The following is a 12,823-nucleotide window of genomic DNA, read 5'->3' on the forward strand; positions in this document are numbered from 1 at the left end:
ACTTTATCCAAGTCGTTCATGTAGAGACACACGAGTGAGGGTATCCTATACAATGAGTTTGTATAAGTTCGGACGGTAAAATAATTAATCATTGGCTCTAACACCATTAGCCAATAGATTGTTATAACCATGTAACTCGATCTGAATCCTAAGCGAGTTATGGACTCGTACCTATATGGGATTGTCCTTTGCTTTGTATGGGTGAGAGTAGCTCGGGTTGTCGATTTAATAATCCTACCATTTTGGTGACGAGCCCGAGTGGGGAGCTGGAAACATAACTACGCAACATGGAATTCACTCCTTCCTAACTCTAGGGAAGTAGATGAGTGTTCTCTTACATGCTGACTCTATGACTTGAACAAGGGGCCCACCCTCTCACTGGTCCGAGAGGGACTTCCGGTTATTGGTCGGACAATAACCGAGTTGTTTATTAGAGGAGTAGTAGTATTTAAGCAGCAAGATTTAACTCAGGGGCAAAACGGTTATTTAACCCATCTAGAGTTACGAACACTTGTGAAGGATTGACTGACCGTTAATGGTCGTACATCTGTTGATACGATAATATTCTACAGTGAGAAGAGTGCAGCTACGAGTCTTTAGTGGAGTGACCCCCAGTTAACGATGTGTAGGTTATTAGGTACCATTTCTTACTCGCAACAGGTAAAACAAGGATAACGATTTTGAGAGAATTTTAAATGTTCAAATTATATATCAGGGAATGTATATAATGTATATTACGATACATGATATATATAGTCTTATTTTTTAATAAAGATTCAATAATTAAACTATTTGTTATGATAAAAATATTTGATACAATTCAAATAATTAATATGAAGTGGATTCATATTAAAACTAGGTTATACAAGAGCGATGCATTTCAATATGATTAAAATATATAGTTTTAATTAAATATGTGATATTTAATTAAAAGTTAAATAATTAATTATTTATTTATTTAATATTGGGATTTAAATTATTTTATTATTAATTAGATTAATAATTAATTAATTATTAATAATATTAATAATTATTAATTACATTAATTAATGGTTAATTGATTTAATTAGTTTGTTTTATTATCAATTAAATATAAAAGAAAAAGATGTCCGAATGGTCTTGGGATTTTCGGTAGACTCAAGAGAAGATATCCTATATCCAAAAGGATAACATATCATATTGGTCTTAGGATTTTCTGTCTCTATAAATATAACACTAACCTGAACTCTAAGAGAACCTCTCAACTCTTTTACTCTCTCAATGTCTATTAATATAACAGTAAGTTGATCCCACAATCCGAATTCTAGACCGAGAGACATAGCAAGGAAGATAGCGTGGTGTTGTCTCGTTGGGATTACACGAAGAAGAGTCTTCAAAGGTAAAATCCAACATTCTTCTCTGTTTTATATTTTTTTGTGTTTTAAATTTCGAAAGAAACTCAAGAACGCGTTCTACTGCTTCCACTTCAGGATTCACATCATTTAAGCTCGAAAGGGGAGATGGACAGAAGAACTGCCAGAAGTATTGTGGTTGTACTGCACGACTCTAAGAGGTTCCACTGGTGAACTCCATCCGAACTAGCTTTCGGATCGGAGGCTGTGGTTCTAGTGGAGTTGGGCATTCCGACATAGAGGATTGAGAGTATGAAACCCTTGGATGATGAAGCTCTCCTTTTGAACCTTGTATTTCCTGGACGAGCAAAGAGAGTCCTCACAAATCTGACTCGCTGAATATCAAAATTGGGTGGATCGATAGTTTAACACCTGTGTCAAACCTTGTTGTTCAAGGTCGGACAACTTGTTCTTCGGAGGAAGCAACAACATATGAGAGCCTTAGCACCAGTTTGGGAAGCCCCCTTCGAGGTCAAAACCACCATGCGACTTGACATTTATATGTTCATAGACCTCTCAGGCAAGCTCATTCCACACCCATAGAATGTCGAGTATTTAAAACAATATTTTTACTGAATTGTAACACAACCCTCACCTAAGAAAATGTAAAGAAGTTCAGTTGAAAATAAAAAAAAAAGTCAGGCTCATTTAAGCTATGCCCATGTTCCAAGAATAGCCATTGCTCAAATGAGGCCATATGGTTTCTCGATGAATCCTAGTCCTACCATTAGAAGTTATTCTTGCTATGCCTTGTATAACTTTAATCCTTAAATAATTTTTACTTAAGTCTTGTAAGATGTCTCAAATTCTTACTATTAAAGCTAAAACTTCTTAACATGTCTGAAGTTCTTAATTAAATCTAAATCCTTGCTATACTTGGTATGACTCTGTATTTTAACAATTAAGATGTCTTAAATAATTTATAAGCTAAATTGTTGCCAAGACAAAGTAAAGGAAGTCCAAAAATCTTCATTCATTAAATTAATGGATCGAGGTGTATATGCCCTGACCTGGAGTTACATTGTAAGGTGACCGAAAATCGAGACGACATGAAGGCTGAAAAAAGACCAAGGCATGAGCAGCTCAAGGCTCGTTCTATAATTTACTTTCAAGCTCGGATGCACTTGTTTGATCTTGAGAAGGCGGCACACTACCCTGCTGGGTAGTTTGAAGCTGGTCGCCCTCTTAGGGAAACCACAATTCTAGAGACGGTCGAGCTTCTGCCTTAATATCTAAGAACGCAAGCTCTTCTTCCTTTAGATCAAACTCCAAGTTAGCATAAAAGGATCACACGGTGACCTAAGAGGCCATAGTCGCATCCTTTGAAAGAGCTAATCTATCAACATACCCCATTTTGAGCTTAGACACGTCGAACTCAGGGACAGTCCTCAGAGTCGGCCTAGGGCAATTCTCATGACGAAGTCGGACAATGCTTTGACAAACTCATCAAACTCTAGAAGCTGCTTCAAGCCTTCTTCAACCAAGTCGGCATCTTTCAGCTTCGCCTTCAGCTTCTTGGACTTATATAAAGCCGAGCCAACTGTGGCCTCAAGGGTCTTCTCCTTTTCCAGTAGAACGGTCATGTAACTGTTAAGGTTATTCCCCATTGTGTGAGCCTTCCTCTGTAAGGCCCCATTCTTCAAAGCATATTGTCTGCTTGTTACGTGCAATATGTGAACATTGTGCAAGTATACACCTATTGTGTAGCAAGTAATAAAAACATCACATGGATTGACCAACTAATCCGTCAAGAAATAAGTAAAACAAACCAAGGATATTTCAAAGGTGAAGATATTTCAAGTATACACCTCTGTAAGGCCCCGTTCTTCAAAGCATCTTGTCTGCTTGTTACATCTCGTTCCGTAAGTATCGTGAATCCTTTAATGAACAATCCGGTTATAGTCCAACCAATAACCGGATGTCTCTCTCGGGCCAGTGAGAGGGTGGGGCCACTTGTTCAAGTCTCAGAGTCAACACTTAAGAAAACATTCACCTACTTACCCTAAAGTTGGGAAGGAGTGAATTCCATCTTGTGTAGTTATGTTTTCAGCTCCCCACTCCAAGGATATTTCAAACGTGAAGGTTTTTCAAGTATACACCTCTGTAAGGCCCCGTTCTTCAAAGCATCTTGTTCGCTTGTTACATCTCTACCTTAAGTATCTCTAATCCTTTAATGAACAATCCGGTTCTGGTCCAACCAATAACCGGATGTCTCTCTCAGGCCAGTGAGAGGGTGAGGCCCCTTGTTCAAGTCTCAGAGTCAGCGCTTAAGAAAACATTTGTCTACTTACCCTAAAGTTGGGAAGGAGTGAATTTCATCTTGTGTAGTTATGTTCTCAGCTACGCACTCGGTCTCATGTCCAAAATGGTAGGACTATTGAGTCGGCTACTCAGGCCACTCTCACCGATACAAATCAAAGGACGAGCCCTAACCGGCTTGAGTCCATCTAAAATAAGTTGAAAGAAAAATACATGTGGTGGATGATGTGGACTTGGACCAATAATAAGGAATATGTGGCAAATTGAAAATTTCAATTTAAAAATAAAAGATAATTCAAGTGAAAAGTAAAGAACAGAATAAAAAGAACGAAGGGAAAAGAAAGATGTGAAATGAAACTGAAAAACAAAAGAAGAGAAGTTAAATTTAAAAAAAAAATTAAAAGGAAAAAACAAAAAGGAAATGTTACGTTGGTGATTAAAAAAATAAATAAAAAAGAAAGAAGGTGTCAGGCGACACGTGGCAGTGGGAAGTTTGAATTTTTAAAATAAAAATATATTATATATTATATATTATTGTTATATTATTATTATTATTATTTTATTATCGCTATAATTTATTCTTCATGTTCATTGTGAATATTTACGTTAGAACTAATTAGAATGCTTGAAATGTATGTCTAATTTATGGAATAATTTGTGTTGATATTATTTATTCATAACATGTTTACTTATTTGTTTAAGTTGGGTCTACCATAGTAAAAATTTATAAAGTTTCATTAAACCTTATTCACCCCCTCTAGGGTTATCATATCTGTAACACCCCGAGTCCCTCAGGTTAGTTAGTATCGAATCAGGAGATTTTTCATTTAATTTTTAAATTAATTGTTAATTAAAACATATTTATCGGGCTCTAAACTCCAATTAAATTCATATTTACCGGACTTCGTGTAGTGGGTCTTGTTTTAAGATGGAATGAATTTCTTTTCTCTTGGGCTTGGACTTGTTGGACCTTTATTGGGTTAGGTTGGTTTTAAAACAAAGGAAAAGAGGAAAAAGAAAACAAAAAAAAAGGACTTCATCTTCTTCTTCTCTCCTCCCTTGTTGCCCTAGCCGTCACCCACCCCACTTTTTCTTCTTGTTCACCGGCGACCACACCTCACGGCGGCGACGGAAGCGGCGGCGCCTCCTCGAAACAACAGTAGCAGCGGCTGCACGACTTCGACCCGAACAGCAGCGGCGGCACGATTTCCTCCGACGACGTGTTCTCCGGCGAACGGCCCAGCGTCCTCCACGAACCTTGGCGGTCTGCAACGAACCAGCACCGCTCCCTGCAGCGTTCCTTGCGGCGGCGCACGGCGAACGGGTTAGATCCGCGGCGAACCGGCGGCGCACGGCGAACCTCAACGACCTGCTGCTACGATCCGACGAACAGCAACTCCAGCGGCGGGATTTGTGCGTTACAGCAGCGTTTAGGACGTTTGGCGGTGACCCACATCCGTTCGAAGCTCGATTTAGGCTACCCACACCTTGGCGAGCTAGATCTAGGTGACCCACACCTATACGAAGTCGGTTTTGATGGTAATGAGTCATTTGAACCCTTTTATAATTGATTTCGAAGGCTAAATAGTGTACGTAACTTGCTGTATTCTTCTGTTTTAGTGCTTAGGTGTGAGGTCGACGCAAAACTTAAGGGCGCGGTTGTGGGTAAGTAGACAAGGGGCGTGTGCGTGTGTTAATGTATGTTAAATGGTCTCTAATGTGCTGGTTTTGTGGCGTTTAATATTAATTTTGTTACGTCATTGTGCTAAATAACTCTAGTTGTGTTAATCGGTATACTTGGAGTAGTGTTAGATATATGTGGGTGAAAATGGTGAGGTTTCTGCTTTGCTAAACTGTTGGGTATTACTGTAGAAATGTTTGTTGTATGAGTATGCATGAGTTGTTCGACGTGTCTTGTGTGTTATTATACTTAGTAATGCTTATTGAATATTAATGCTGGATATTAAGTGTTTTGGGTGAACTGTGTCGGACTCCAATGGTTTAAAATTTGTTTGGTTATGCTTGGTTGCGACGAAACTCATTGTGGAGCCATTGTTAAGAAAAGTTATATTGTGAGAGCGTTATTGGTTTATTATTTCATTATTAGAATGTTGTGGAAGCATGCCGAATTGTATTTGTGAGTTGAAAGATGCAGGGGTGATGGCTTAAGAAAGTATATAGTAAGACTCTGGTGAGAGTTGGATTCTTGGAGGAAATGAATGAGTGAGTGTCAGGGCCTCGGGTATAAATGGTCGGGGGCTGATATGTCACGAATTGAGTATCGAGGCCTCGGGTAAAAACGGTCGAGGGTCGATACGAGGAGTCTTTTGGAAGGAAGGCTATTGGGACCCTGGGTAAAAATGGTCAAGGGCCAATAGATGGTGAAGTCATTGGGGCCTCGGGTAAAAATGGTCGAGGGCCGATGCAGCAGTGTTGGGGCTCTGGGTATAAATGGCCAGGGGTCGACTCTACTCGAAGGAGTTAACTGTGGAACGCTAGGATAGCTGTGATAAGCGTAGAGGTACCTGAGATGTTCGGGAGACTAGAGGTTGGTAGTTAACGTGTTCCTGATTGTGGTTGTCACTAAATTTTATGGAATGTGTCTATGTTTGAATGCATAATGTGATGAAAGGCATGACTATGAATGTTTCATGATTTAGTTGAGCATGATGTGTGTGTGTTGTTGGTGAGGGCTACTTACGGAGTATATTTTATATACTCACCCCCCCCCCCTACAATGATTGTTTCAGGTGGAGGACTCGTGGGTGACCATGGTGATGAGACGGAGGAGACATGACGAGCGAGGACCATAGGCTGCTTAGTCACTCTTGCTTAGCTTAAGTTATTAGTTAAGACCTTATGTTATGGTCAATAAACTATTTGTTCGTATTTGAATAATTGAGAGGTTCCCACTTGTTATTGATTTTCATTTCAGGATAGGTGTCTATCTTAGTTCTCTACCATTCATTGAGTTTTGTCTAGTTTGAATAATAAAATTGCCCCGTGAGGTTGTCCACAGATGCTGTTGATTGATATTCTATGAAATTGACTTATTGTTGAATTGACCAGAGCTGGAACTTGATTTTATATAATTGTTGCATAGGGAGTCGGCATCATGCGTTTGGGGTTAAGTTTAATCGACTGGGTAGTTAACGTGACCTAGAAGTGTGGGGGAAATTCTGAGTCGTTACAATATCGATCCAACAATTAGAGCTAAAGATTAATTATTTAGCAGTTCGGTGTTGTACAAACTCATTGTTTTACAAAGTCATTTCTAAGTATTACAAAGTGGACCTATCCATAGTGTTACCAAGATAAGGTACCGAACCTTACCCATATATTATAGATCCTTTAGGTTATTACTGGAACGTTATTATCCATCTGTATATGAATATTTATTCTATATATATATATTGTCTATCAAATATATGAAGGGATGTGAATCCCGGAGCGGAAGCGGACCGTTGTTCGTGATATTTGGGAAACAAAATCAAAAAATTCAAGATGAAAATACAGAGGAAAACCATTACCTTTGAAGAACTTTTCTTCAACAGTTTCCACCCGAACAGCACCACCGAGTCTTCCTTGCTATCCTCTTGGGTCTCGAGAACACACTTGTGGGAGTGTTTCGTTTGGAATGTGAGGGAGAGTTGGTGAGAGAGCTTGATTGAGAGAATTCCAGGGAGTTCTTCGTTGGGGCCTTTTTTCTGTTGCAGAACACATCTCCAAAAAAACTGATATGACGTGGGGATAACTCCCCACTCCCCTGCAATTAAGCAGGGGAGTGTTAATATTAATATTATTATTATTATTAACATTAATAATTAATATATATATATAATATATATAATAATTAATATATATATATAATTATTATATATATTATATATACAATATATATAATAATTAATATATATATATATAATTATTTAATTAATCATATTAATTAATTATTAATTTAATTAATAATTAATTAATATGTATATATATCAATTAAATAATTAATCCTTAATTATTTATCACATAAATAAAATCATATTCTATTGCATTTCTCTCGTATAACCTATAATTCGAATGTACATCTTATACACATTATTTTTAACCTATAGTCTTAATATGAATCTTATTCATATTAATTTTATTTGAATCTCATTCAAATAATTTCTCTCATAATATATAGTTTTAATTTAGAATTAACTATATATTATAATGTATTAATACACATATAATGCTTTAAGAAATTTGAACAGTTCAAATTCTTCCAAAAACTTGATCCTCGTTTTACCTATTGTGAGCTAGCAAGGAGACCTAATGGACCTACAGATCCAAAGCTACAACGATATAAGATTAATAGGTCAAACTCATTGACCGAGTTAATCAACATTCATTAACTACGAGTCACTCCACTAAAGACCCCCAGTTGCACTCTTCTCACTGCAGAATGTTTTCGTGTCCATGGATATACGACCATTAATGACGAGTCAATCCTTCACGACTGCTCGTAACTCAAGTTGGGTCAAATTACCGTTTTACCCCTGAGTTACATCTTACTCCTTAAATACCACTGCTCCTCTAATGAGAGGGTGTGGCCCCTTGTTCAAGTCCCGGAGTCAGCATTTAAGGGAACACTCATCTACTCCCCTAAAGTCGGAGATGAGTGAATTCCATCTTGTGAAGTTATGTTCCCAGCTCCCCACTCGGTCTCGTCCCCAAAATTGTAGGAATATTGAGCCGACATCTCGGGCCACTCTCATCCATACAGATCAACGGACGAGTCCTCACGGGCAGGAGTCCATAACTCACTCAGGATTGAGAATGAGTTGTCTGGTCATCCTAAGAAACAACAATCTATTAGTTAACGGTGTTACATCTAAAGATTGGCTATTTCGTGGTCCGGTCTTATACAAACTCATTGTATAGGATACCCCCACTCGCATGTCTTCACACGAACGACTTGGATCGAGTCGTCTGTAACCTTTACATAGTGGGCCGTATCCATAGTGTTGTCAGGATAAGGTACCCAGCCTTATCCATATACTATAGACCCTTTAGATTATTCACGGGACAGTATCCACTTGTATATTAGGGTATATCAAATATATACCTCGTATATCAGGGGTATATCAAATATATACCCAGTATATCAAATATATACCCAGTACATATACTGTCCCGGTTACACTAAAATAACCTCGGATGTTTAGTTTATTGGATTTTGGACAATGCAATGCTATGAATTCAACAACAAATTTATTGAATATACATTTGTTTTTACAAAATACAAACTACGAGTTTAGGGCAACACACCCAACAAACTCCCACTTGAACTAAACTCAAGTGGGGTGTACATTATCATAAAGCAAAGGGAAAATACAATAAACTAGGGCATACACTATACCCATTACATTTCTCCCACTTGCCCTAGACTAATCGTACAATGCTCGTAGACCTAGACTTTCTAGATGGCCCTCAAACACTTTAGCCGTGAGAGCCTTCGTAAAAGGATCAGCAATGTTGTGCTCCGAAGCTACCGTTGTGACGATCACACTCCTCGTTGCACTATCTCCCGCATAAGGTGGTACTTCCTTTCGATGTGTTTGCCTCTCTTGTGGCTTCGAGGTACTTTAGAATTTGCCACAGCACGACTGTTATCACAATAAAGTGTCATGGAGAAGTTCATGTTTGGAACAATTTCCAAATCTGTCAAGAACTTTCTAAGCCAAATCGCCTCTTTTGCTGCTTCACAAGCTGCAACATACTCAGCCTCCATGGTGGAGTCTGCGATGCATCCTTGTTTGATGCTTCGCAAAACTACCGCTCCTCCGTTAAGAGTGAATACTGACCCCGACGTGGATTTCCTTGAATCCTTGTCTGTTTGGATGTCAGAGTAAGTGTATCCCGTAAGGATCAAATCCTTAGCGCCATACACGAGCTTGTAGTCCCTCGTTCTCCTAAGATACTTGAGGATTCCCTTAACAGCAGTCCAGTGATCAGATCCTGGGTTGGATTGGTACCTACTGACCATCCCTACCGCATAGCAAATGTCAGGCCTCGTGCACAGCATAGCGTACATCAGGCTGCCCACTGCTGAAGCATAAGGTATACGTCTCATATCCTCAACTTCTTGAGGTGTCTTAGGACATTGTTCCTTAGATAGATGAATTCCTTGCCTGAAGGGTAATAAACCTTTCTTGGAATTCTGCATTGAATATCGAACAAGCACCTTGTCGATATAAGTTGCCTGAGACAAGGCTAACGTTCTGTTCTTGCGATCCCTTAGAATTTGGATACCAAGAACATACTGAGCTTCTCCCAAATCCTTCATTTGGAACTCAGTCGCTAGCCACTTCTTTATGTCAGTGAGGTATCCTACATCATTCCCAACGAGTAGGATATCATCCACGTACAACACTAAGAAGGCTACAGTGTTGTTGACGACCTTCTTGTATACACAAGGCTCATCAACGTTTTGGTCAAAACCATATTTTTTTATCGCAGTATCGAACCTTATGTTTCAAGATCGAGATGCTTGTTTGAGTCCATATATGGACCGTTTAAGCTTGCAAACCTTTTGCTCTTGACCTTGAGTTATGAACCCTTCGGGTTGAGACATATAAATACTTTCTTCAAGATTGTCATTCAGAAAAGGAGTCTTGACGTCAATTTGCCATATCTCATAGTCATAATATGTGGCAATAGACAGAAGTATTCTAATAGACTTAAGCATAGCTACAGGGGAGAAGGTTTCTTCATAGTCCACCCCTCCCCTTTGTGTGTAGCCTTTTGCCACAAGTTTTGCACCTCTGCTTAATAGCTAGAGGGTAAGTGCAAGTGCACACTGTCATGAGTAATAATCTGGAAATATTTCAAGTTCGTCTTCACATGGACTAGTTTTCTTTTAAAATTTATTTTGTAAACTGCTTGAATGAGCAATCGAGTTTGGGAATAAAAATTGGTGGAATTGTTGGGAACACGAAAAACACACGAAAATAGTAGAATTTAAAAGGCCAACCCCCTAATTGTTTAGTTCTAAAATGATGAATTACACCTACCAAATGTGCCCATAATTACACTCAATTTATGCATACTGGTTCAACTCCTATTCCATATTGCTTTTGGTTTGTTAGAAGTTTACGCTAGTGTTTACATATGTCTATGCAACTCTAGAATCCTAAATAATTTAAATGCCAACTTACGTTTAACAGGTAAGAGAGCCTATGTCTAGGATCTTGTTTTAGTTCTTATTTCTAAGTAACTTCCCGTTTTATCTTGATGAACTCCGTTGACTCTAACCTTTTCAGAATTAAACTCAACTATTGTGATTTAAACAAGTGGCCAGCAAGTAAAATCAACTAGATTAATTAACTCAATCAAGATAAACAATTTGAGCGTAAACGCCGTGCTATCTGATAGATGTAATTAAAATGATGGGAACTAAACCATTCGTAGGAGGGTTGAAAAATTAATTTAGCTACTCATGGAATTAAAATAAATACAATAGCAAAAGAAGATAACAAAAGAATTCATTTCCATTGAATCGGGAAAGAAGAACATAAATTAGAATAACTAGAGTTGCAATAAAATAAGCAAGGAAAAATTGTAAAAACAATAAAGGAAGAACAAAACTTAAAGCTGAAATTAAAACTTAAAAGCTAAAGTTGACAATAATTTAGAAGGGGGAAGCAAAAGCATGGAAAATGAGGTGTGTAGAACTGATGCTTGGAGGCTCCTTTTATAGGCCATGGAAATAACAAGGATTTGAGAAATTCAAGGGAAGTTGGCAACCACTCTTTGTAGAGATCTTAGGAGTAAAATTGAATCTTGGACCAATAATTTGGTCAAAAGTTGTTGTTCCCGTTTTGACAATCTATGCATCGAATGTGGCTGGCGCATTGCGAAGCTGGAACTTTCAAAGCAATTTGGCTGGTGCATTCCTCTAGTAAGCTGAAAATTCTGGGCATGCGATGTGCCTGACGCATTGTGATCATAAATCTTCACTTTTCCTTACAAAATAAGCATATTTACACAAATTAGCCTTCATTTACCTATAACTGAATTCCAAAGTCCCTAATCACAAATTATGCACATTTTCCCTAAATTATATGCTTGAACATACATTTTTCATCATAATTAACTCCCAACTAAGCATGTAAAACTACTATTTTTAGCCTTCAATCAAGTCTTATCAACAAGTCTCGCCTTAAAAGTCTGTACTTTTCCTTCGGCGTCTCATTTTCGCTTATAGATCCATTTGCATCCTATGCGTTTTACCCCGTCAGGTTGATCTACAAGTTCCCAAATGGAATTGAAGTACATCGACTCTATTTTCAGGTCCATTGCTTTGACCCATTTGTCTTTGTCAGTATCTTCCATTGCCTTTTTGTAGGTCAATGGATCCTCGACGCCGTCATCAGGTATGACAACTTGGGTTTCAGTTAAACCGACATAGCGGTCAGGTTGTGACACAACCCTCCCACTACGTCGAGGCACCCTCAACACTTGAGGTGGATGTGACTGACGTGGTGTACTGGCTTCATCAACAACTCTTGTTGTAGTGCCAGTTTGATCAAAAACTCTTGTTGACGTGTTTGTAGCCTCTTCGGAAATCTCGTTAATCACTACCTTACTTCGTGGTTTATGATCTCGAACATGGTCTTTTTCCAAGAAAGTAGCATTTGTCGATACAAACACTCTGTTTTCTTGAGGATCGAAGAATAGACCACCTCTCGTCTCTTTAGGGTAACCTACGATAGGCATACTTTTGAACGATGTTCCAATTTCTTTGGGTTAGTCATGAGCACGTGTGCCGGGCATCCCCAAATGCGGAAGTGACGTAAACTAGCTTTACGACCCTTCCATAGTGACTGGGGTTATGCTGAACGCACGCACTAAGCGTGGTAACAATTCTATAGATGCAAGCGCACACCTGTCAAAGTAATATAAAATGGATGGAGTATCCAAGGATCGATCCTCAAGGACTTCTAAATAATTTCCAAACTCTAAAGTTTTAATGAATAGTGAACGTTGAAATGAGTGATTCTTGTAAAATGGGAAGTGGTCACAAATAATGGTTTTGGATTTGGGATTTGGTCTTATAATGGTAAAATCTAGCCCGAATTACTTCAAGTTAGCCAACAAAGAATCAAGGATATGCTAAGGACAATATGCATTTT

The 12,823-nt window shown here is 38.4% G+C and overlaps 1 long non-coding RNA gene across 1 annotated transcript; it reads left to right on the forward strand.

Moving 5' to 3' along the window:
• The first annotated feature begins 1,052 nt into the window (after positions 1–1,052).
• LOC148212914 (uncharacterized) lies at positions 1,053–6,711 on the forward strand. The gene is made up of 4 exons (XR_015789335.1): positions 1,053–1,378; positions 1,470–5,189; positions 5,271–5,315; positions 6,401–6,711. It is a non-coding gene; the product is annotated as an uncharacterized LOC148212914 (long non-coding RNA).
• The last annotated feature ends 6,112 nt before the right edge of the window (positions 6,712–12,823 follow it).

This window comes from Momordica charantia, assembly GCF_013281855.1.
Source record: "Momordica charantia cultivar OHB3-1 chromosome 2 unlocalized genomic scaffold, Mcharantia_2.0 BLBB01000002.1, whole genome shotgun sequence".
Classification (NCBI taxonomy): domain Eukaryota; kingdom Viridiplantae; phylum Streptophyta; class Magnoliopsida; order Cucurbitales; family Cucurbitaceae; genus Momordica; species Momordica charantia.